Source organism: Cricetulus griseus, chromosome 5 (genome assembly GCF_003668045.3).
Source record: "Cricetulus griseus strain 17A/GY chromosome 5, alternate assembly CriGri-PICRH-1.0, whole genome shotgun sequence".
NCBI lineage: Eukaryota > Metazoa > Chordata > Mammalia > Rodentia > Cricetidae > Cricetulus > Cricetulus griseus.
In genome coordinates this window covers 7,832,147-7,857,642 of record NC_048598.1, presented here as the reverse complement: position 1 = coordinate 7,857,642, position 25,496 = coordinate 7,832,147, and the positions used below count along the sequence as shown (strand labels likewise).

General features: G+C 45.5%; 1 pseudogene; it reads right to left on the bottom strand.

Annotated features, from left to right (window-relative positions):
- Nucleotides 1-16,403: 16,403 nt before the first annotated feature.
- Nucleotides 16,404-19,088, bottom strand: LOC113836105 (annotated as a pseudogene).
- Between the last annotated feature and the right edge of the window lie 6,408 nt (nucleotides 19,089-25,496).

The following is a 25,496-nucleotide window of genomic DNA, read 5'->3' as shown; positions in this document are numbered from 1 at the left end:
AAACTTACAATATTCCTTTCTGAGAAAAGTTCCACTTTACTGAATGGCTAGTTATTTGGTAGTCATTAAAGTATCTTTATAATAATGAAACATGATATTATAGGATAAACTTATCAGTGTCATAAACCATGTCTGTGTCAAGAGGAAGTAACATTATTTTTAAAGTACCAAGTTTGAGACATATTTTATCATTAGCGTCTTCCTGTGCCCCGGTGCCGTATTTGTACAGAATAGGGTTTTTAAAGGAGTAGAATCTTAATCAAGCCATTGTTTTAGCATCTACTTGCAGGAACACAAGTCTAGGATTGTATAAGATTTTAGACAGAGAAGGATTTAAGCATCATTTTCCCTCAGAGGAACGGATATATTTTAAGGTTAGTCTTCATAGAAGCAGACATCCCCCCTGTGGCTGAGACGTCGGAAAACAGCACATGGGCAGCAGAGGGGAGTTGGAGAGTCTAGGAGCTGTTCCTGCATCTTCTTACCTGAGAGATGCCCGCCTCCTGTAGCCATCACTCCAGGTCTTAAATGGCTTGGCCTACAGCCCTGGAAACCCTATAACCTCAATTTTAAAACGGTATGTGTCTTGGACCTACTTGGGCTGTGACATTGTTCCCTCTGCCTTCCAAGTTAAGAAAATTACTTTTAGCAGGTCATAGTAAAGGCAAATTATTACATAATTGGAAGAAGCGTGTTCCATTTTTCAGGAGGCAGACAGCATTATGGAGGTATGCGTGGATGTGTTTTTCTTTCTTCTCCCTGCATTTACACCAGGGCCCTGTGTTCCTTTTGGATAGGAACAAGACTTCTCAGCACCTATTTCGCCTCCAATTTAATGAAGTTGTTAAAGTAGCAAGACTGACAGGTTAATTATCCTTTATAAAAGGGGGACAAATTGAACTGTGTCTTTCCATCATTTTTTGATATATCCGGAAGCTCCGGAGGTGCCCAGACGTGGCTCTGGTGAATAGAGCAGCTAATCCACTCTGCAATTCTTCTCTGACCCCGCTCTCCCCACCGGGGCCTCCGTGCATTGCAGTTGGTTTTGTTTCACATTCAACAGATCCCACTTTATTATAAATTCAGAAGGAATTTTTTTCTCTCTCTCTCCATATGTTGGCTGACAGCTCCCCTGAAATAACTGATGGCTAAATTTAAACTCTGATGAAAATTAACCCAAGTGTTAAATGCAAACAGGAGCCGCTTGGAAGAGAAAAGAGTTATCATGGTAGGTGCCAAACAGTGGAAAATGTGTGTAAATTAATGGAGCCTCGCTGGTGACAAGCCGTCAGGCAGTTTGATGGCTCTTGCTAGCATTGTAGTCCCACTGAAGTTGGCCAGAGGGCAGAATGGACAAGTCCTGCTTTTCAAAAAGACCGCGGGAAGCTTGACAGTAGCGCTAACTAGATCATCCAAAGTTCATGGTCAAATAAGAGATTTTTTTTTTTTTTTTTTTTTTTTTTTTGCAAAGCTTTGCACTAAACAGAGTTTGCAGACAGGAGAGCACTGGAGAGATATCAGATTGCAAAATGATCAAGAGACGGAAGCCAGTGGGAAAAGATTTTTGAAAACAAACTGGCTGATTTTAAAGTTCATCTGGAGAAATTAGCTTTGTTAAGCATAGTAAGCATTTGGTTTCAAACATTTCTCCTCAGGAATGCGCCTTTCACAGGAATGACACTTGCACTTCTCAACTTTTTCAGATCAATATATGTAAAATATGCAATTTTGCCAAAAACCTCATTGAAAAGAAACAGAAGTCTCATCAAATGTGACTTTGTTTCCTGTTCTGACATGTAAGTAACACTTAGAATAATTTAAGGGGAAAAGTTCAATATTTTATCCTTCTTCTTAGAGGAAGGCATTGGTTTCCTCCTTTAGAATGCAACATTTGATTAATAACATGCTATAATGAAGTCATATTAGACAGATATAATGGGCAGACGAACTGCATCCATCTGGCCTCAGTATTCCAGCAGCCCTGTGACCTTGAACAAGTGAACCAGGTTCAGCTGGCTCATCTGTTAAACAGAAGGAACAGCAAGTGGTAAAACTTTGATTTCTCATAGGCCAACGTTCACTTTAACGTGCCAGAGATGGACCCTTAGCACAGAACATGAGATCTGGAGTGACAAAGGTGCCACACCCATCCTGCATTGCTGGCATGTGCCGTAAGCTGGGTGGAGGGCAGTGTGGCCACCTGGTTCCCTCCCAGGCGATTGTGGATATCAGATGTGATCTTCATAAGCTGTGATGTCCTAGGTAGCTACCAATTTTTATCTCCCCCTGCACTGGAAACCCACCCTTGTCACCTCCTCCATTTGGTGTGCCTTCCTTCTGCAGCCTTCAGTAGCCTGGGAATAGCAGCAGAGGGTTGAGAAGATTGGGGTTTCCAAGGGTCAGTGTGTCAGAAAAGCAATGAAACATTCTAAATATGAATTTAAGCCCCTGAAGCTGGGAAATGACACAGTGTGGATTTTGTTCTATGACTAAGTGACAGGTATCTTGGGCCCCCCATTCCTTCTGTGTGGCAGACCGCTGGAAGTGATAACTGCAGGCGAAACCCAATCTTCATGGACAGGCTGCTTTTGGCTTCAGAAGTCAGGGTTTTCTGGGGCCTCCTCTCTCCTGCTCTTGAGGGGTGCAGGAAGGTACTCACGGTATGAAAGCAAACCTCAGGTGGGGTTATCTGGCCAACAGTTGGGGGTCTTCACACCAAGGTTATCATACACTGACATTTAACTCTTCCTGCCTTGTCTCCAACTTTGTCATCTCCATGTGACCTTGCTGAGAATGAGTGACTTCTGACCCCCAAGCTTTTTCTTCTTTTTATAAAGATTTATAATTATTTTTGTGTATATGTGTATTCTGCATATGCTCAGGTCCCTGAAAAGGCCAGAAGATGGTGTCAGGACCCCTGGAACTGACAGGTGGTTGTGAGCCACACTACTTGGTTGCTAGGAATTGAACTCGGGTCCTCTGGAAGAGCAGCCAGTGCTCTTAACTGCAGACCAGGCTCTCCAACTCCCAATTTACTGCTTCTTTTGTGGCTTCTCTCTCTGGCTGCAGGACTCTGTGTGGGCCAAATACCTGCTCAGCAAAAGCTCACTTCTCTTCATAGGTCTGTCAGGGGCACAGGAAGGTCACATAACCTTGCTTTTCTGTAGCTGAAAGACAGCACAACCAAACTCTGAAAGGAAAACAATAAAGCAGCAAGTAGTCATTGTATTTACTTGGTAATCTGCCTGTCAGGATGTGTTAGCAAGAGACTTATTAGTTCAAAATTGGGGGCTCTGTAAAACAAGTTTTATGTATTTATCATGGTGAAATGTTTGCTATGTCTCATTCTACCCTAAAAGCAACTCTGCATGATTTCACCACCGGCTCATCTGGGCAGAGGTCTAAGGCAGTTTTCTTTCCAGATATGTAATGAGTTGGTATCTGGGAAAGCCTTCTAGATGAATACATGTGCTTTTACTCAGATGGTCTCAAAACAAGCAGTTCACAACCATGCCCAGGGAAGGTCTTTTTTTTTTTTCTACTATGTGTTCAGAATCACTGTTGTAGTGTTTATTTATTTTATTTTTTAACAGGGTCTCATTGTAGCCCAGGCTGGCCTCTAAGTCACTCAGCAGCCAAGACTGATTTTGAGTTCCTTGATCACCCTGCCTCAACTTCTCTAAGTGCTGCTGCAACCCATGCTTCTGGTTTAGTTTCTTCGAGTGTCTCTTAGTCCTGCTGTATTTAAAGAGCCTCACACGCTCACATCCAGGAAGGCATCTGATGGCCTCTGCAGCCAGGCAGAGACAGGGCCAGGTGCAAGGAAGCCCTGGAGAGATGGCTTAGGAGTGACTGAAAGCTACTGACATCTGATGGCCCAGCAGTGGCCTCTGCCAGGACAGCAGGGAGGGATTTTTTTTTTCCTCAGTGGATGCATTCTTCACATCTCAGCTTGCATTAATTGGTCCTCTCCCTGGCTCTCACGGCAGGGGAGACTGGAAATTGGCAAGGCTGCTGTGCTGCCTGCTTGGCCAGAGTCAGGGTCCCAGGGCTGCTGGGGTACAAAAGGGTCCTGAGTTTTTCAGAAAGCTAGCTGCTGACTCAGCTTGGGGCAGGGTGACATCAGAGTCTGGGCACCACTGTGATCTGAAACCCAGCATCAGCAAAGAGCCATTTTTTTTTTTTTTTAAATCACAACCATGGTTCATTGGCAAATAGGGGAAAGAAGCGTTTAAGAAAGAAAATAACTTTGCATGACTTACATTGTTTTTAATGAAGATTTTCCCATCTTGGTTGTTCTTGAAAAGCATCTTTTGCTTGTAACAGCCTGCAGAGCTGGAGTCCTATCCTCCGTATCTCCAACTCAGCACAACCATTTCAGACTCATCTTCATTATACAGAACATTTAACGATGTACTGTGCCCATTTCTCTGTATACTCAAAGCCATCCTTATCTGCTTATTGTATGCAATATAAATATCCAGTGTACATCCGTGTCAATTCCTGTGGTCTCTGGACCCAAGAGTGGTAAATTCAATATCCCTCCACAGACCAGATCAGGTGACCAAAGACGGCAAAGGGGCTGTCGGTACCAACCTTCCTGTCTCAGGTGCAGAGATTTGCTGTCAGCCTTGGATCATATAAACACATTTTTATCTCTTCATGGGTTTCAATGAATACATTTGCACATATAAACCACCCTACACCATAGATAGAAGGAGGTATAGTCTCAGATCTAACCAATCGAGATTGTTCCCCCCAGTGTCCCGGCCACCCATCTATTTGATGAGACACTAAGTAGTTAAAGTATGAATTCACCTGGTTTAACAGTGACAGACTTTAAGGTCTATGAGTGCTACATTTATCTACAAGAATAACAGTCACAGTACTGTGTATCACTTTTGTATGAATGACTTAACAATGGTGGGTACTGTGACCTATTTTGTGACCGAGTGCATCTAAAAGGCAATATATACAGACATAGATTTGTGTTTAGAAACAGAAAACTGGAAGGCAAATGGCAGGGCCCCTGAGCACTGGCCACAGTGTCTTAGTCCATATCACTTATTTTGCATGCAGCCACAGTGTCCCCTTTCCTCAACTCAGGTAGAGACAACTGGGTTTCTCACTCTTTCAGGGAAACACACATTTGATCTTGGTCTTGATAGAAAATTCAGACAAGTTGGGCTTTTAGGACAAGACCCAAGATGGGCTTTTCAGAAACGTCTTGATATATTTTGAATGGGTATTAAGAGAAGAAGCACAGTCCCATTGGGATTGCTCTGTTGCGTCGGTGATATGCCCATCTGATGTCTATGGTAGCCGCCATGTCCCTTGCAACAAGCTAGCTGGTCAGGGATTCCAAAGTAGAGATGGCTTAACTGGATTTGACTACATCCAGTCATGATGCTGGGAGTAAAAATCTAACTCTAGATCATTTCACTTACAGGGGCTCAAATATCCCCTTTTAGTTCAGCTACTAATGCATATGGACCACTTAACAGATGAACTATGTCCATTTCTCTACACCACTTCATCATCCAAATCTTTTTCATTTAGCATAGCATCACACTTAAAACAGCACAGGCATGCTTCCATAAGCTACTAGAAAAGAGTACAGGTATCATCTCCTTGAGGTTTATTACCTTCTAAACAATGATCTGTAATGATAAATCTTTCCAAAGCTGCCCGAGTTCTGCCTGCCACCACATGAGGGCCCCAAGTAACACACAGAGACTTCTATTAGGTACAAAGCTGCTGGCCAATGACTAGGATTTCTTACATGCTAACTCAGTCTTAATTATCAACCATAATAATTAATCTATATATTTTATAAAGACTTTTCTGATTGAGGATACTGGCGGCATGTGTCCTCTCTTGTTGGGTTTACATGGCAGCTCCAGAGAAGAGAGGAGGAGGAAGAGAATGACTTCCTGCTTGTCCCTGCTTATATTCTGAGTCTGCCTGCTATGTCATTTCCTGCTTGGATCACAAAACTTTACTACATTTCCCAGAATCCTCCTTGACTCCTAGTCCTGCCAAACTTGCTGCCTCATTGGCCAAACAGTGCTTTATTCAACAATCAATAAGATAAACATACACAGAAGGACGTCCCCCATCAATGATCCATTCCTTCTCATCATTTAGGGTAAATATTTGTGTTTATATTTTAAGGTAATAAAGCAGGGATTCAGAGATTTAAATAAGTCAGTCCAAGTCACAGTAAATGATGGTATCCAACTCATATTCTCCAGTCTATAGCCATTATTTTTTGTCTGCTGTTTCCCAGCATAAAAATTTTATTGATTATTTGGGAGCTTCATATAATACACCATAACCACATTTATTTTCCAATCTTCCCAGGTTCTCCCCCAACTTTTGTGGCTAAAGAAGAGGAGGAGGAAGAAGAGAAGAAGCGGGAGAAGGTGGCAGCAGGGGCAGAGAAGGAAAGTCCATTTTGTGTTGTCTGTATACTCACTGGAGCATGGTCACACTCGCAGTGGCCCCTTAAAGAAGCCAAAGTCCCTCCCCACATAGTTTTGGTTGAGTTGAAGGGACAAACAAAGCAAGAATAAATCTTGTGGGAAAGAAAGCATTAGTTTTTATGTGGCGGTCCTAGATGCATATGCCATCTACTTTCATATGTACTTTGAATATTGAGATGTGATTGAATGTGTACACGCTTTCCCTCAACTCCACTGTGTGGCCTCAGAAAGTGGCTATCACACACACCTCACTCAGTGCTCTTCAAATATTCCTCTCCCAGGGCTGGAGAGATTGCCCAGTGGGTAAGAACACTTGCTACCCAAGCATAAGGACAGAGTTCAGATTCCCAGCACCCCCACATACCTGTAACCCCACCATTGGGAGCTGGGGTCCACATGAAAACATTGAGACCCACTGTCCACCAGCCCAGTCCCCAAACTAGCAAGCTCCATATCCCAAGGAAATAAGACTGTGAGTCATAAGAGCAGGGTGTCCAGTGCTTTCCTCTCGCCTTTGCTTGCTAACACACACTCACAAACATATGTGCACAAATATACATGTATCACACACATATACCCTACACCACACACACACACACACACACATACACACACACAGGTGGACAGATAGACAGACATACACAGCCAAGCACTCTAAAGTTGAATGTAAAAAACGAACAGGTCTAAGCCAGACAGGTAAGAGGGTCAGCATTCCCAGGACAGTAGGCAGTTGCACTCAAGAATAATATTTATCCTCCAGGACAGTTCTCCAAGTCTCTCACCTTATGACATCACTTCCTTCTACCCCACAGCCTACAACTCTTTCCTTATGTTCTGGCAGCCTGGTAATTGCTCTCCTCTCCTCAGTCTTCACTGTGTGTGCGTGTGTGTGTGTGCGCGCGCGTGCGCGCGTGCATGCACGCGTAGGATTCTAAGTTCAATTCTACCATACTTTTACTCTTTGCCTCTTGGGCCTAGCACCATGCCTCATGCATGAATGCTGGCATGCTGCTTGCTCGCTTCTGTGGCCCGGCATTCCATGGTCACTTGGGAGGAAAAGGGTTGCTCAGTTCACAGGTGTACTCCAGTGCCTACCGTGGAGCAGCAGGTTCTCATTAAACATATATTTAAAATTCTATTTGGAATGAAATCTTTTAAGTAAAAAACAAAACAAAAAACCAAATCTGTGAAGAAGCTGGGTACGATGGTGCATGTTCCCAATTCCAGCAAGTGTCAGGAAGTGGTAAAAGTTTAAAAGAAATTCAAGACCTGCCCTGGCTACATAGCAAGTTCAAGGCCAGCTTGTGATACACAAGACATCTTTCAATAACAAGAACTAAGCGAATGCTTTTCTACAAGCATACGGTATTAGTAGTTACTTCTCTGTGGCTGTGATGAAATGGCAGGGCCAAAGGCAATTTAGGAAAGGGTGGGCTTATTTTGGCTCACAGTTCTAGAGGGGCAGAGCCCATCACTTCAGGAAGGCGTGGCAGGGCAACAGGAAGAAGAAGCTGGTTGATCCTATTTTCATCCACATACAGGAAGCAAAAGAATGGGAAGGTGGGAGGGGACTATAAAGGCTCAAAGCCCCCACCCTGGGTCGCTCTTCCTTCAGCCAGGCTCCACAGTCCAAAGTCCAAACTTTCACCAATGCCTTGACTTGGGGGACCAAATGTTCAAATACCTGATCTTGTGGGGGATGGGCTTTTCTCACCCAAACCACCACAAATGCGAGGCTCTTAAGGGGAAACTTGGTTTCTGCATCTTGAATCTGCTTTGTGGACCTCTTAATACCTAGCTCTATGTCCCACTCAGTCAGCAGCCAACACAGAGTAGCTGGGAAAAAAGAGCCCCACGTCCTGTCTTATGTTTATGGTTTGTCTTACCAGTTCTGTGGCTGTTGGAAGGGCAGATGAGCACTGAGCTCAGAAGCCACGCTGCCTTGTTCCCTGTGTGATGTGTCCTGCTTGCGGACTGCCTTCCAGGGGGCTGTGGGGCCCCTGCTCCCTAATGAATCTACCCTTGCACGGTGCTCTGTGTGAGGCATATCTTCCTTGACGTCCCCGAAATCATAGAGTAGGAGGCTTTGCAGCGTGGTTGCTTCTGATGATAACAAATGTTGTGTCGAGGACAGGACTGAAGTATCACATGCTTGCAACATCACTGCTACTGCCAAACACAAATGCAAATCATACTGCACTGAAGATAAAGATGCAGGGCTCCAGGAGTGTGGCCACGTGGTTCTTTCAAATCCTCCCTATCCTGAGGACTATGATGCTGATTTTCAATCTCCTGTTTGACACAACCTAGAATCTCATAGGAAGAGGGTCTCTGTGAGAGAGAGTTTGTTTGGGGACTGGTCTACAGGAAAGTCTGTGGGAATTGTCTTAGTTAACAGATGTGTGAAGACTCGGCACACTGTGCAGGCACACTGTGGATGACACTGTTACCAAGGTGCGTAGGGGTGGGGGACATCTTAAATGATATTGAGAGTGGAGCAGCCCACATGAGCAGGAGCAAGGGAGTGAGCATGTGTTTACTTCTCTCTGCTCCTGTTGTAGGTTCCATGTGAGTGCTGGCTTCAAGCTCTTGTCACTGTGACCTTCTTCCTGTGACGGACTGGACCCTGGAACTGTGAGCTGAAATAAACCTCGTCACTGCTTTTTGCTGGGTGCTTTTACCTCAGCAACAAAAAATAAAGCTAGAGCAGGAACTCTGTACTGGGCCAGAGTAAAGCCAAGTTCGGTGAAATCCCCTTCTTCCTCGCAGACCCCTTTGCCTTCAGTTCCACAGAGGAATGCTGGGATTTTCCCTTTCAAAAGCTTGTGGCACTGAGTCAGGCAGGAAGGCAGGAGACCTGCAGTCTGTATCCATCACGAGATCCCAGAGCTTCGGTGACCCCCAGCTGTTCGGAGTTCTCCAGAGAGTCCTGGAGTTAGGGATACTAGGTGAATGGGAAGGGCTGACAAAACCTACAACTGCAGTCTGCTGAACTGTGCCACCCTAGCTTTGGGGTCCAGAACCCTGAGGGCCATGTGTCCTCTAAAGCAATGTTTCCCAACCTTCCCCATGCTGCAACCCTGTAATACAGTTCATGCAACCATAACATTATTTTCGTTACTACTTTGTGGCTGTACTCTGGTAATGCTCTGAATTGTAATGTAAGTATCTGTGCTCTCTGATGGTCTTAGGTAACTTGTATGAATGGATCATTCTCCCCCTCCAAAGGGTTACAACCCACAGGTTGAAAAAGGCTGCTGCAAAGGCTCTAGAAGACCTTCACAGCTCTGTGTAGTTCCTTGGCTGGAGAAACATAACACTAGTTTTCCCATAGTGTTCACAGTCTCTCCATCTCCAAGTTTCCCATTATTATTAAGACATCAGTCATATTGGAGTTAGGGTCCACCCCATTCCAGTATGGCCACATTTTAATCAAATCCACTATGGCCCTATTAGCAAATAAGGGTGCATTCTGAAGAACCGGGAACTAGGACTTCCAGGATGGGTTTGGAAACTCTGTCATTCTTCCCATAACAAGCCCAGCCCAGAGCCAGCAGCTCACTGCCCGACCCCCAATCTCTGTATGGGCACAGACACGATGGGGGCCAAGGGTCCCCTTGGTAACTAGGCGGGAGCAGAGCCATCTTTTACTTTCATGGCTTGAGCGTGCAAATTTGGCTGCACTTTAAACCCATTGCTGCACTCCCTGGGCTGCCGCAGAGGAAACAGAGCAGTAACTAAACTTCAAAACCTACCCAGGGAGGCAGCAGGGGAGAAGCAAAGAAATAAATGGCCCAGCTGCCCCGTTATTCACCGAATGTGGCTGTCCTAGCGGGCTTCACAGCAACTCTGGCATGGCAAAGTGGATTAAATGGAAACAGGAGCCTGCTAACATGCTGTTAGCTCCCTGTTGCAATGCACTGTGACACTTACTTTAAAATCACATAGAAGTGGTTCGCAAATTCCATTACAGCAATTACTGAACTTCACTGCAGCTGCTTTTCCCTGAATGGGAGAGAGGGTGCCATGGAGTAGGGAACATGGGCTACAGGCTGCAGGGCCCAGGACACCCCTGCTGTCTGGGGCTGAGTGGTGGGAACTTCCAGAGTGTGGATGCCAGTTCCAGGGAAAACAGGATAATGACCATGCAGCAGCCACCCATAGCATGAAAGGCATGGGAGAGAGAAGAAATTATTCTAAAGTAATGTAGACGGTGATTGAATTTGGAAGCCCTGCCCTTTTTCTATGTGGACTCATAACTTGGGCCAAAGCATCCACTTGTGCTCCCATTTCTTCTTCCCTCTGAATTTTATGAAGATTGGTAGAGATCAGAGTCTTCGGTATTTTGAAAAATGGCGCTCTGTGAAACAGTGTGGTAGGCTTGTAAAGAGACCAGAGGAGGAGTCTGGGCTGATGGCTCCCACAGTAAAGTGCTAGCCTGGAAAGCATCAGGACCCGAGTTCTGTCCTGCAGCACCCAGGTAAAAACCAAGCCAGGCACTAGAGCACCTGCTTGTAAGCCCTGTTTTAGAGGGCTGGGTAGGCAGATCCCTGGTGCTCACTGGTCATCCAGTGTAGCTCACTTGGAGAACTCCAGGCCAATAAATAATCTCTAAATCGAGGTGCATGGTGCCAGAGAAATGCCAGCAGAGGCTGTCTGTTCTAGTTGCCTTCCTGCTGCTGTAACAAAACACTCCTAACAGGACACAGCTCAGCAGAGGAAGGGGTTTATTTTACCTTACGCTTGCAGGCTACAGTCTGTCGTCGGGGGAGGTCAGCCAGAAACTCAAGAAGGAACCACAGAAAATTGGCTTGCTGGACCCATCTCAGGCTCCTGTCTAGCAGGCTTGCTTATACAGACCAAGACCTCCTGTCCAGAGAATGATGCTGCCCGCAGTGGCCTAGGCCCTCCCACTCAATCAACAATCAGAATCTCCCACAGACACACTCATAGGCCAACCTGATCCAGGCAGGCCCTCACAGAGACCCTTCTCAGTTGACTGTGGACTGTCAGGCTACCACAGACAGCTGACTGTGACACCACCATCAAAGCATATCTAGTATCCAGCAAGAGCCAGGCCAGTTCATAACTTACAAGGATTACAGTCATACTTGGAACCAGAAAGACCCTAGTTGTGTGTCGGGGTGTGTGTGTGTGGAGGGGTTAAAGTTACAGGGTGTGAGAGGATCTTATTCAAATGGTTAGGTACAGACTGACAACAACACTTACTGAGCCCGGGGGATGAACAGAAGCGAAGGAGGCACAAGCAGTGAACCCACCGGGAGATGAAGAGACTTGGTTGAGCCTCTGGTGACTCTGGCCCTGACTTCCAGTCTCTTTCTCCTTCCCCAGCTTTCAAATGCTGCTGTTCCAGAGATATTGTGAGTACAAAACATGACAATCAAAGATAAAGTGTTACACAATGTAAGAGGCCCAGCACGATGGCAGAGTTGACTGCCTGGTATCTGGCAGCCCTCTCCTTGCTTTCTGTAGTCAGTGTGATGAGCTGACCCTGAGCACTAAACTCCTTACTCCACCTCTGACCCGCCCTTCTCAACCTTCTCAAAAACATTGTCCCTGCAGCTTAGGCAGTATTTGATGTTTATGGAACTGTAGGAGTGCGTCTGGAATAAGTTAGACCATGGGCGACTAGAGAATAAGTTCCCCACAGAGGAGGCACTGAATAGAGACTCTGAGAGAGCACACAGCACCAGCCACTGTTTCATGACTTTGTGAAGAAGACACAGATCCTGTATGCACGCATTTGGTTGTTCATTGAGGCCCCCACTCTCTGTGCCCATTTCCCCTTCATATCCACAAGGCTTGTAAACATTTTGAAATACTAACTGGTTTTGTTTGTTTGTTTGCTTGTTTTTCCTCCTTGTTTTAGCTGAGGCCCCCACATGAAAATGAGGTAAATGCTTGCCTCACAATAGATGTAAACCCTAACGTGACACGGCAGCGGAGTGACAGTGCAGTGTCTTGGTGGCAACGCTAGCTTCTGAGTGGATCTTAGTGGATGACCAAATGGTGACATCAGCAAGCCTCTGAGCAGAGGGATAAAATTATCAGGAATTCTGGGCAGGAGGTTTTGATTTATGAACAATACCAAATAGGAAAATTCAAAGTAACAGATGGGACTGTCCGAATCAGGTTCAGTGGAAGAACAAGTGGTCAAGAGACAGTCACTGATACTCAAGGCCAGGCAGACCCAGCACTCACAGAAGCCAGCTGTGCTGGTGCCACACCTTCACCCTTTAATCAGAGGTGGAGGCAGGCACACCTCTGTGAGTACCAGCCTCGTCTCCAAAGTTAGTTCCAGGCTGGCCAGTCCTGCCTACTCAGAGAGACTCTGTCTAAACAAACAACAAAACAAAACAAAACAAACAAGAAACAAAACAAAAACCCAAATAACAAACCAAACAAAACCCAACAAACACGCAGAAAATGGAGCAAAAACCTATTAGCAGAGGAAAATAGAAAAGAGTGGAGTGAGGTTTAGGTTCTAAGAGAAACGAGAGAAACGAGAGGAGACAGTGGTTAGCAGGGTCACTGTGCTACAGCAGTCAGGAGCCCAGCCTTCCAGCAAGTTCCTTTCCCACTACTCGTCCACAACAGCTTGTCTCAGTCAGGGTTTCTATTGCTGTGATGAAACACCATGACCAAAAAGCAAATTGGATAGGAAAGGGTTTATCTGGCTTATGACAGGAAGTCAAGACAGGAACTCAAGCAAGGCAGGAACCTGGAGGCAGGAGCTGACGCAGAGGCCATGGAGGAGGGCTGCTTACTGGCTTGTGTTACGATAAATCTTCCCGCCAAAAGCTGTCCGAGCCCTACCGCCATGTGGGTGGTCTCCACCAGCCGCCCCAGTTCTGCCCGCCTCGTGGATGAACAAAATAATACAGAGACATATTAGGTACAATGCTGCTTGGCCAATGACTAGGACTTCTCATCTGTTAGCTCAGTCTTAATTATCATAAATCTATATATGTTATAAGACTTATCTTATCGGACGCCTTATTGGTGTCCCTTCTTGCTGGTGGATCACATCGTGCCTTTGAAGGAGGTGAAGGGGAAAGAGGGACACTTCTTGTTTCTCTTAGCTCAAATATGAGTCTCCTTGCTATGTTACTTCCTGCCTAGATCACCACTTCTCTACTACATTTCCCAGAATCCTCTTTGACTCCTAGTCCTATCTAACTTGCTGTTTCATTGGCCAAACAGAACTTTATTTAACAATCAATAAGATAAACATACACAGTACATTCCCCACCAGGCTTGCTCTCCATGGTTTGCTAGCCTTCTTTCTTATAGAATCCAGGACCAACAGCCTAGGAATGGCCCCACCCACCATGGCCTGGGCCCTCCCCCTTTGATTACTAATTGAGAAAATGCCTTACAGCTGGATCTCATGAAGCTCAGTTTTCTCAATTGAATCTCTCTCCTCTCAGATGACTTTATAGTTGTGTCAAGTTGACATAAAACTATCCAGCACAGTATTTAAAAAATTAAACCAAGTTAGTTGTAGCAAAATAAAGTTAGATGTCTTATACAACTTGTTTTAGCAAACTAAAATTTATTTCAGGCAAAAGCAAAGGGCTCTCCTTTTGCCCCTCTTGTGTGTATATGGGTGTGTGTGTGTGTGTGTGTGTGTGTGTGTGAATATGTGTATGTATGGGTGTTTGTATGGGGGTGTGTGTGGGTGTATGTGTGTGAGTGTGTGCATGTGTGGTTTTATGTGTGTGTGAGTGTGTATGTATGTGAGTGTGAGTGTTGTGTGTGTGTGTGTGTGTGTGTGTGTGTGTGTGTGTGTGTGTGTGTAGGCCAAAGGACACCTCATGCATCTACTTCCTTTGAACAGGGTCTCTGCTTTGCCTGGAGCTCACCAATTAGGCTGAACGGGCTAGCCAGCTAACAGCAGAGATCCCCCTGACCTTCTTTCTCCAGCACTAGGTTTACAATCACATCTTACCCTACTTGGTGTTTTTATGTGGATTCTGGCGGTTGAGCCCAGGTCCTTGTCAGCCCCCAGCTCCTCTTCATAGTTATCTATTGACAGTCTTTCTGTTTTGGTGGCATGAAGGCACCGTGAATAAAGCAATGGGAGTGAGGGAGCACGGGTTGCTGCTGGCAGACCGTGTCATGAAGCTGGCTGCCAGGGCTCCACCACCCTGAAGGAAACTGTGTTGTTGAAGGATACGGCTTGCCCATCCTGTCCTGTACACTGTCTGAGGGCCCAGCAGCTGACACTCCACCTTTCCCCAGCCTCTCCAGCAAGTTGGGCTCGTCCATCTTTCCCCTCCTAGCCATCTGTTCCTGCTGCTCTGGTAGCCTCCTGCTCTCCACCCTCCATGGCCTGTCTGAGCGGGCGGGTGTGCAGGCCTCTGATGAGGTGGGCCTTGGCCCCTCCATCACTCTCAGCCTCGAGGAGAGCACCAGCTGTCTGGCTTGATTTGCATTTTTTCTCCCAAATAATGAAATTAGCCATGAGTTTCCTGAGGTGATGCAATGCGCAAATTTGGGCTAGAGGTGTCAGTGTGTGGTAGAGAGGGAAGGGAGGTCAGGGAAGCGTTAAGAGAGCCAACTCGCTGCTCTGACACAGAAAGGAAACATTACAAACACCACTGGAGACACACCTTAGCTCAGAAGAAAGTTAGAGCAGGTTTTTAAAAGGTAATTTTCTTCTCTGGGAAAAAAGGCACAAATGTTTTATGAACACACAGGAGAAGGTGTCCATCAAGGCCGAAGCCATTCTCAGTCACTGAGTCTCTTCAGGCATTAGGATTGTCCTAGAAAGCTGAAGTGCTCAGGCCACGAGCTCCGACATCCTGCTAAATGCTGGTTCCTCAGCTTTTTCCTGACTACAGCTGGGACTCCTCAGGTTACAAATACAGCAATTTTCTTTTCCAGTTAGTTACCAGTCCTGTGAGGGATTCTCAAGTGGGCTCTCTCTGTTTCATGCTTTTAAACTAATTCAATGCCTGTCATATCTGAGGAAAACATAGGAGCCTTGCTTCTATTCTGAGGCAAATGTGTACACAGTGTGTGAGGATTTCTAAAGTCCCTGATAGTATCAGTAACTCACGGACTTCTGCGATGGCCCTTTTCCTAAGCAGAGAAAGACGGACATCAGCCCTCAAAGAATTAAATGCTTCACACTTAGGTGTTGTCTCTCCTCTTACTCAGAAAAAGATATATTTCCTTCCTGTAATTCAATAGCTCCTACATAGTCTGTCCCCAGAACCCTTTTGAGCCTATTCCTCTACTGTCTTTCCTTCATGACTTCATTGAATATTTTTAACCTACCACACATGTAAAACATTATAAGTATCCCAAATAAAATTACCTGGAGCTGTAGAGATGGCCTAGTTAGAAAAATGCTTGCTGTACAACCATCAAGACTAGAGTGCAATCCCTCGTACTCACACAAAAGCCAAGTGTGGTGGTACATACTGTAAACTCAGTGCTGGGAAGGAAGATAGCCCAACCAGTGAGCTCCAGGTACAGTGAGAGACACTGTCTTAAAAAAATAAGGTAGAGAGTGACTGGTGTGACTGAGGAAGACACACAACAGCAGTGGGTCTCAACCTGTGGATCACAATCCCCACAGGGGTCACATATCAGAGATCCTGAAATATATATATATATATTCATAACAGCAGCAAAATTACAGTTATGAAGTATCACTGAAATAATTTTATGGTTGAGGGGGTCACAACATGAGGAACTGTATTAAAGTGTTGAAGCATTAGGAAGGTTGAGAACCAGTTTCTTCTTTTGTGAAATAGAGACCTTTCTTTCTTTCTTTCTTTCTTTCTTTCTTTCTTTCTTTCTTTCTTTCTTTCTTTCTTTCTTTCTAGGACTGATTTATTTTACAGAAGCCTACCTCTGAGCAGCTTCAACTCTGGAGTGCGTATTTCATTCAAATCCACTGATCATGTGGGCAATCTCCCAGTTGGTCCCTGCTGACAATGGTTCCATTTCAACACCCCTTTCAGTTAGAGTGGCCATTTAAAACCAGTTATAGGAACCAGCATCCCCGTAGAACAACACTGGCATGGAGTGCTTACAAGCTCTAAGGCCTCTGGTTGCTCCTCCTCAGGCTGAGCCATGCATGCACTATGACTAGTGGCCAGTGAAGGGGCTTCTTAAGTGACATCATGCATGTCCACTTAACCTAGGAAGCTTTCTCTATTGGCATATCCTCTAATGACCACACCGCTCCATTGAGGGTTCATCTTAGAGCTGTTGCTGTACATGGCCCTTATCGATCATAAATGAATAGCTCTAGGGCTATACCTGTCTGTCTCCCAACAACTCTTCATCAGTTATGTCTAGCTGAGAATTTGTTCAAATACTGGAAATCACAGAAGTCTTCCGAAGTACCCAGGCTGGTGCTAGGTTGACTTGCATAATGCAAGAGACATTGTGGAAATGAGCAGCAGGAGATCACAATGTCTGCAATCACCACTCCACCGTCCGGCTTCACCCCAAGTACCAATGTCCCTGCCACCATGGGGGACAATGAAGAGCTGAAAACCTATTCGTGTAGGAACAGGATGCTGCCCCCTCAGCCTATCCCAACCAATGCCACCCTGCCATGTCTGTCTCCACATTGTTCTGGGCTATTCCTCTCAAGGCAGTGGTCTCTTGAGGGTAACATTGGCCTTGCATTTTTATTCAGTGTTTCCGTTATTTTAAAAAAGTGAGCACACTGGCACCCTAGGGCCAGTTCCTTGATCTCAGTTTCTTTAGCTATAAAGAGTGGTGGCAACACCAACCTTGAGAAAGTGTGGGGGAGGTTGACAGGCAGGGGGAAAGCTCATTAGTACAGCACCTGTCCATGCAGAGGTGTCTGGATAGCCTTGGACTTGGTTAACACATCTACTCAACGACTGACTTCTGCTGGTTGTCAGGCTATGCCATTTCAACTCAGACTTGAACACCTGAAATGTAAAATTACAGCTTTTGACATGTGGAGAAAGAACTCAAAAGAAGGAGTGTTCCAGACATTAGTTGGATTGGCATGTGGAATAAATGATATTGCAAAATAGGATATACCCTGCCACAGAGGTCACATGTTCAAATGTTAAATTTGCTAAAAGGGGAATAGCAAGGTTGACCTGGTATAGGCTTATAACTCCAGTCCCCTAGTGGGATGAGGCAAACATATAAGGAGTTCAAAACCATCCTGGGCCCAGAGTAAGCTCAAACCAAGCCGGTGCACCTTGCCAAGACCCTTGCACAAAATAAAAAGTGCCAGGGCTGCAGACCTATGCCTGTCCAGCATGCAGGAGGCTCTGGGTTCAATCCCCGCTACAACCAAGTAAACAAATAAGTCAATTAAATTAGTCAGGAATAACAGAGGCTGATACACAGAGATCCTGGTACCACTCTAGTGCATGTTTCTATCCAGGACTGCAAACTCAGGCTGTGGAAATGACTCGGTGTATAAAGTACTGGCTATGCCACTGTGAGGAACTGACTTGGGAGCTTGGGTGCCCATGTAAGTGCTGGCTGGGCCTGATGGCCCTGCTGGCATCCCAGTGCTCAGGAAGGAGAGGTAGGTGGTGTCTGGAACAAGCTTGCCAGGAGACCAGTCAAATTATCAAGTTCTGGGTTCAAGTGAGACTTAGTCTTAATACACAAGGCATAGGGCAGCCCAAGGAAGACTCCCAACTGGAAGACACATCAACCTCTGGCTTTCATATGAACGTGGACACACAGTGATATGTGCATATATACAAGCACACACGTACACAAGAAAACCGAACTAAATTGGCTGTGCTGGACATGGTGGCTCATGCCTTAAATCCAAGTACTTGAGTGGAGACAGAAGCAGGAATATCTCTGTGAATTTAATGCTAGCTTGCTCTATATACTGAGTTCCAGGCCAGTTAGGGTTTCATAATATATGATGTGGCCCTGTTTCAAAACAACAACACAACAGCCTTACATGTAACATTTTTCCTATAATCCTTTTGGGATAGCATTAAAATGGTATCAGTAACAGTGTATTGGTTAAAACAAATTGCAGCTTTTTTCTAAGTCCCATTCCTGGACTTCTAGACTTCACTCGAATACCCTGTTCTTCATCCAGCATAGGTGTGGGCTATCATTATGAAAGATGACGTTGCCTGGGTTGGTCCAAGGGGGCAACAATTGTGCTCTCCAGGGAGTGAGAGCCACCCCGGGTCTCTCTTTCCTCTTTCTTATCTTCCCAGTGCCATTGTCATCACTAGGAAAGAAGATTACTTCCTGACAGCTCTTCATGTCAGTCAAAAGTCCAGGTCAGACACTTATCAATTGACCCACTGTTAAAGGCAGACACTCATTTCACCACCTGTCAATGGCCTCTTTTGATCCATTTAGACTGGAGCCCACATCCCCGCTGTGGTTCGTGTGTAAGCGTGCACAGACTCTTAAAGGCAGGGAAGCATATCTAGAACTCTCAGAGTCAGCTCGCCTGTGTGTGCCTGCCGCTTCTGCAGCTGCCTAACAGAGGACTCCAGAGACAAGGCTGTGCCTGACATTCCATGCAGGCTCTGACCCTGAAACTCTATGTTCTCCCACCAATAGACGGGCCAAGTTGATTCTGTACATCGTTCTTGTGCAGCCCATGGTCTCTCCCTTGTGAGCTCCCAGCCCATAGAGATGTGTTTCCAGTGGCTGCAGACCACAGCTCACCTGCACGCATCTTGGCCAAGTGCACAGTTATGGCTGGTGGGGCCGGTACTTGACATCCCTCTGGATCCAGTCAAACCTCCTCTCCCCTCCTATCTGGCCAGGTATCAGGACAGACTTCCCACTCCTCCACCAGGGATAATGCGCATTTGTCTTTCCCAGGTGTTTGTCACAGTGCTGTCAGTCCCTCCAAACTTGCAAGACAGGAAAAGAAATGTGAACATGTAAGAAACTGGGGGAAATTTCCCTGACGTGCGCCTGCTGTGACACCGCGGCGGGTGAAGAAGGCCTGTCAGTGAGCTGTCAACCTTTAACCTCCCCCAGACATATTTTGAAATGATGTGTAAAGAATTGCTGTGCCGTACCACTGGCTCCTTTCAGCTCTGCGTGTCTGTCCTTGATGTCACTCAAAAGTAGTTAACTGGCACCCATGGAGCCTTAAAGAGCACCTCCACCAAGTTCCAGTAATGACTTTAGTTAGGAAGATTTCACTCTTGTCAAGTAAGGCCTTTCTGACATAAGGGATTGTTTACCTAGACGACGCTCTCTTACTTGCATTTTAATGAGCCTAATTAATAATAAGTTAGGAGTCTCCGCAGCTATTTCTTCTCAGCTGGACCATATGCACTAATTACACTAAATGGGAAACCTAAAATAATCTACTTAGTGGGGAGAAGTAGTTTCAGGAGAGAGAAAAACCCCACTAATTCCTGCATCTCTTCTTTGTCTGCGTCATGGCGTCCACCGTAATATCAGCACAGTTCTCGAATCAAAAGGGTGGACGTCACTTTCGAACTGGTGGCTCGCTTTGTGGGTTTCAAAGTTTTCACCTGGTAAAAGTTTCAGGCATTTTCCTGAGAAAGTGACAGGGGTGGGGTGTTTGATGCACGCTGTGGGTAAGGCACTAGTCTGGCTCTTAGTTTGAACGGTGAACACAGAAGTGGCGGCACACAGTCTCTTTTTATTTTATTTTATTTTATTAGTTCAAATTAGGAACAAGCTTGCTTCAGATGTCAATCCCTTCTCTCTCTCCCTCCCCTCCCCCCAACATCCCACCTACCCTTAGCCATCCCCCCTCCACTCCCCAGGCAGGGTAAGGCCCTCAAAAGGGGCTCCCCAAAGTCTACCACATCATCCTGGGCCAGGCCTAGGCCTTTCCCCATGACACACAGTCTCTTAATGGAACTATTTCACTTACAACAAATAAATAACCTCTAAAGGGCCAGCTGGCCAGCCTTGTGTGTGTCTTAGTGTGGTTTTCTGCCCCCCCCCCCTTACGACTGCATTCCTTGTGAGCATTCACGTGTCCTAGGCATAATTTAGGAATGAAGGTATGTATTTGGATCCAGGGCAAAAGTGCTTCCATGGAAACAGACTCCACTGTTAGGCATAAATGGACACTAACTGAATCTTTGTCCCTCAACCTCCTGGCATGGGAAAGTGCACAGAGCCTGTTCAGTGTGACCAGCCGGGCCGGCCACAGGACACAGAGCTGTGAACTTCCCTCTGATCATGTGACTCTGGGAACTCAGGGAAGGGAAGGGAACTGTCGCAGAGACAGGATAAGCTGAGGTGCAGCTGTTAAAGGAAAGATAATCTCCTATAGGATATATCATTGATCCCTTGGCAGAGAGCTGTTATTCACTCCCTCCCAAAATTAATCATTATGGTTTAGGGTTTAGATTGTGGAAAGATCCTGAGAAAAATGTCCCTAGGAAAGTGGCAGTGAAGCCACTCCTCAGACTCTCCACCAGGATTCTTCCAGAATCCATGTTGAAGGCTTAAGCCCTAATACCACTAACTATTAAATTCGGAACAGAGGAGATAGATGCCAGCCTCTGGCGGATCCAGAGGCTTTGTTCCTAGAGTGACTTTTGGACTTTCCCAGGGCCCTGTCCACCCATGTTTTAACAAGACATAGTTCAAAGCAGTCAGAGATGATTTGAGCTAATTGGTTGATTCAGCAAGAAACCTGGGAAAAGGTGGTGCTGAGGTTGGAGGCATCAGGCTGGCAGGGTTAGCAGATGCTCTCCAGAAAGGGCTTTGGAGTGGAGGCGCACCCTGCCAGGCACCATATGTGTGACGGACATGACAGAGCATCACAGAATATCTGAGCGAAGGTGACAGCTCAACTCTCACTCACAGAGAAACTTCCCTTGGAGTAGACACAAGTGAACTAATGTCCACAAAGTGGACGCATTTGGGAGCTGCTGGCCACCTGGCAGCACTCTCTGTCACAGCTATCTACTATTGCCGTGTGTGTGTGTGTGTGTGTGTGTGTGTGTGTGTGTGTGTGTGTGTGTGTAATGGGGGAAGGGGCAGCACAATTTTCCATGATATCATGAGCATCCCAATTCTCTCTGGGCATCTCTAGGACAGCAGAGGAAGAATTACAGAACAGAGACACAGTCCCCATGATCACATTAGCTCACTGAGAGTACATTCATGGATATTGCCTCCTTGTCTCCACAGCATCATGGCTGAGGTGGACTAGCAGTTTTTCAACAAGAGACAACTCACTGGTGTCTTCCTGGCTCTGCTTTGAGGGCTGGTTCTATTTCCCTCCCTGAGTTTAGCTAGAAAAAGTCAGGAAAATGTCATCGGTGTCATTATCTATGAACATTTTCTAGTCCCTAAATAAACTTCATACTTTTCTTTCCTACATCTGTGAGAACATACATGTTTCCACCCCCATGTTTCTTAGCATGCCTCTGTATTGGAAACCAATGGTTTACCTCTACCTCCCACATAAAAATATTGTACAGAAATGTGTTAACGTGCAGGCAGGCAAGGCAGAGGCCAGACTCATGCTTTTGAAGACTGAGTTCACTGAAGACTTCTGCCTTTTGCTGGATGTGTCTTCTAAATAGAAATCATACTGCATTATCTGTCTTTGACACAAACAAACCTATGTGGAATTCTTCTATAAGGGAAGGCATCTCAGAGGCAAGCTGCCAAGGCTAAAGGCTAGGAGCTCAGAATCTTTCCCAGTTTTGAAGCAGGACTCTGGGAGTTAGTAATCCACGACCTCAACCAGGATACTGCTGTTGCCAGACTGGGCACCAAAAATACTTCCTTAAGCCATTATTTGTATGATTTAGAATTGACCTGTATCACTGAATGATCCATCCATCCCATTTAGGCTTCTAAATTGTTGCTCACTGACAGATGCTAATGGGATTCACTTTGTCTATACAAATAGAGAATGCTCATTTCACTAATATTATTCCCTAGTGTACTTTACAGAATTATTACGTATTTATTGAGATCCCTTAGTACACTGTGTGTGTGTGTGTGTGTGTGTGTGTGTGTGTGTGTGTGTGTGTGTGTGTGTATGCATGCGTGTGCCATCATATGGTGTGTGGAGGTCAAGGATAACATTTGGAGTCAGTTCTCTCCTTCTACCATGTGGGGCCAGGAATCAAACTTAGGTTGTCTGGCTTGGAGGCGGGTGCCTTCACCTGCTGAGCCACCTAGCTGTCTCTGTGTTCATTTTTAAGGTAAGAAAACTAGTAATTATGAACAGATGGGTTGAGTAGTATTTCCTGGGATGAGAGGTTGGCAGGCATTTCCTGGCCTCCCGATCTCCCTGCTGTTGCCTCTACTCCTTCCCACCCCACCTCCAGGTCCAGCTTTCTGTTCACCTGACCCCTGACTATGGTGGGGACCTGAGTGAGTCCTGAGGCAAATGTTAACTTTGTTCAGTTCTAAGATTTGCACATGTGCAAGGAAGGTGACTTTGGATTGAGGCTGCTTAGGAATATACCTTCGTTAAACACAGCTCAAGGTCTCAGAATGAAACTTGATTGACACCAAGAAGAGAATATTTATTCTGATTTCTCACTCTTGCAACCACCAACATACACTAGAGCAATTCTTCAGAATTCAAATGTCTTAATCAGTGTTCTATTGCTGCGAAGCGACAGCCTAACCAAGCCTGACACCCTGACTAAAACAACTCTGATAAAGAGAAGCATTTAACTGGGACTGGCTTACAGTTTCCTTTGAGTTTCAGAGGTTTAGTCTGTGGGACATGGCAGCATGCAGGAAGACATGGTGCTGGAGAAGGAGTTGAGAGTTCTACATCTAGGTCTTCAAGGCAGCAGAGAGAGAGAGAGAGAGAGAGAGAGAGAGAGAGAGAGAGAGAGAGAGAGAGAGGGAGGGAGGGAGGGAGGGAGGGAGGGAGGAGGGAAGAGAGAGAGGGAAAGAGGAGAGAAGGAGCTTGGAATTGGCTTTTGGAAACCTCAAAGCCCCCCCCCCCCCCCCAGGGACACACTTCCTTTAACAAGGCCACGCCTCCCAAGCCCTGGCAAGTAATACCACTCACTGATGACTAAGCGTTCAAACATAGGAGCCTGTAGGGGCCATTCTTATTCATATTCAAACCACCACATCAGATGAGAAAAATCCAATGCTGCATAAGCTTAGAGCATCTTTTGATCCCAAACAGGTCCTGTAATCTCCTGCCTTTCCTCCTTGGTCACTTCTCTCAATGCTCACTCCCACATGCTTGATTTATCATAAGTTCTAGCTAATCTTCTTATCAGGCCACAGAGTATAAATTCTTCAGAACCATCACTTATTCATCCATGCAAGCCATCTATTAAGGGGTCAACAAGATGGCTCAGTGATAACGGTGCTTGTAGCCAAGCCTGGTGATGTTCCAATTTTGATCAGCAGGAGACACATGATGGAAGGAACTGACTCCTACCAGTTGTGCTCTGACCTCCACACATGTGCGATGGCATGTGTGAACCCCTATCTCTAAATAGATACAATAAACACTTAATCTATGTAAGGTCTATTCTATGAAAAATTATGGTGGAGTCAAAAGTCTTCAGCCACTCTGTCTTTGGACCAACCTTTAATATATACTGGATGCATTCTCTGAAGCTGTTTAAATGCTGAGCAAATACCAGACCTTTAACCTCAAGAGAAATGCAGAGTTAGGTTCCCAGGACCTTCTGGTCATACCATAATCATAAACTGATTAATTCATAATCATTTCTAATAGCGATATCTGCTATATACTCCTTGTATATAGTAACTTACAAAAATATACAGAGTTTGCTTCATTGAAATGGAGGTCATAACTAACAGCACTGTACCAAATGTCTGAACAAAGATGATCTAACTCGCTGCTTTGTGTGTAAGACCCATGTCTGTCTTCTTGAGCTTAGAAGCAGTATATAGTGTTCTAACGTAACAGCACTGAACAGTGATGCCACCAACAAAACCACATAAATGTGAAAAGACCCTCACTTAACAGAGTGCAAAAAGACCACTGGATGGGGTCCATGAGGACTGACAGAACAAAGCAGGGTAACCCTTCATTTGGCCTCAGTTGGACACATGCTTGTTGAGTGCTGTGGTTTATCCCATTCTGTGTATGTCCTCAAGGGACCAAGAAAATACAGTCATGATCTGCAGCTTCCCGGTAAATTTGGGTGAGCAGGCACATTCACAAATATAGAATCTTTGACTAGTGATATACCTTATTTAAAAGGTTACACTTGAAAAATCAATTAAAGCTAAAACCTCAAAAATGATTAATGAGTCTCATTTGGCTTGGCATGGTGCTGTAAACCTGTAATCCCAGCACACAGGAGGCTGAGAATAGAGGATTATTGGGTATGAAGCCAACCTGGGCTATAGTGTGGAAGCCAGTCTCAATAAATAAATAAACAAATCAGTAAATGACAGAGGTATCATTTTTGCTGTGTGTTTACTACAACAATGGAGGTCTTTGTTTAGCAGTGTCCATTTGGACTTCATCAGGCCATTGATTACCTGTGTGGTACCTACTTTCTCTTGGGCTCCTTTGTCACCCTGAGCTACTTATCCCACAGCTCCTCAATCACAAATGATCTGTTCTCTTTCTTCCAGCCTTTTTGAGTGCTCAGAGGCCATGAGTGGGATCCAATCTGTTTTTGCCCTGGAATCTGCAGTGTCCAGGTAAATTTCTCTCCTTCCTGCAGGGGGTGCAGGGCTTCCAGAGTGAGTCTATGGTGGGAAGAACTTGTTAATGTGATACTGGATTCCTCCTTCACTTATGGGGAGACTCTCAGCGCCATTGCTGCTCTCATTCGGCTGGATTAGGCACAGCATCTCGGGGAAGCTCACAAACTATAAATAAAATGAGATTTTGCAACATCATGAGGCCTTTGCTTCATTTTTCTTCTCATCTCTAGGTCTTCAGATTTTCATTCATGCGAAAATAGCAAAATGCTAGTAATGCTATAAAATTGTTGGGGAATGTTCTAGCAAAGCTGAAGTAAACATATGCAAACTTCCTGGTTTCTGGTGTGCATGCTCTTGCTCTTCTTA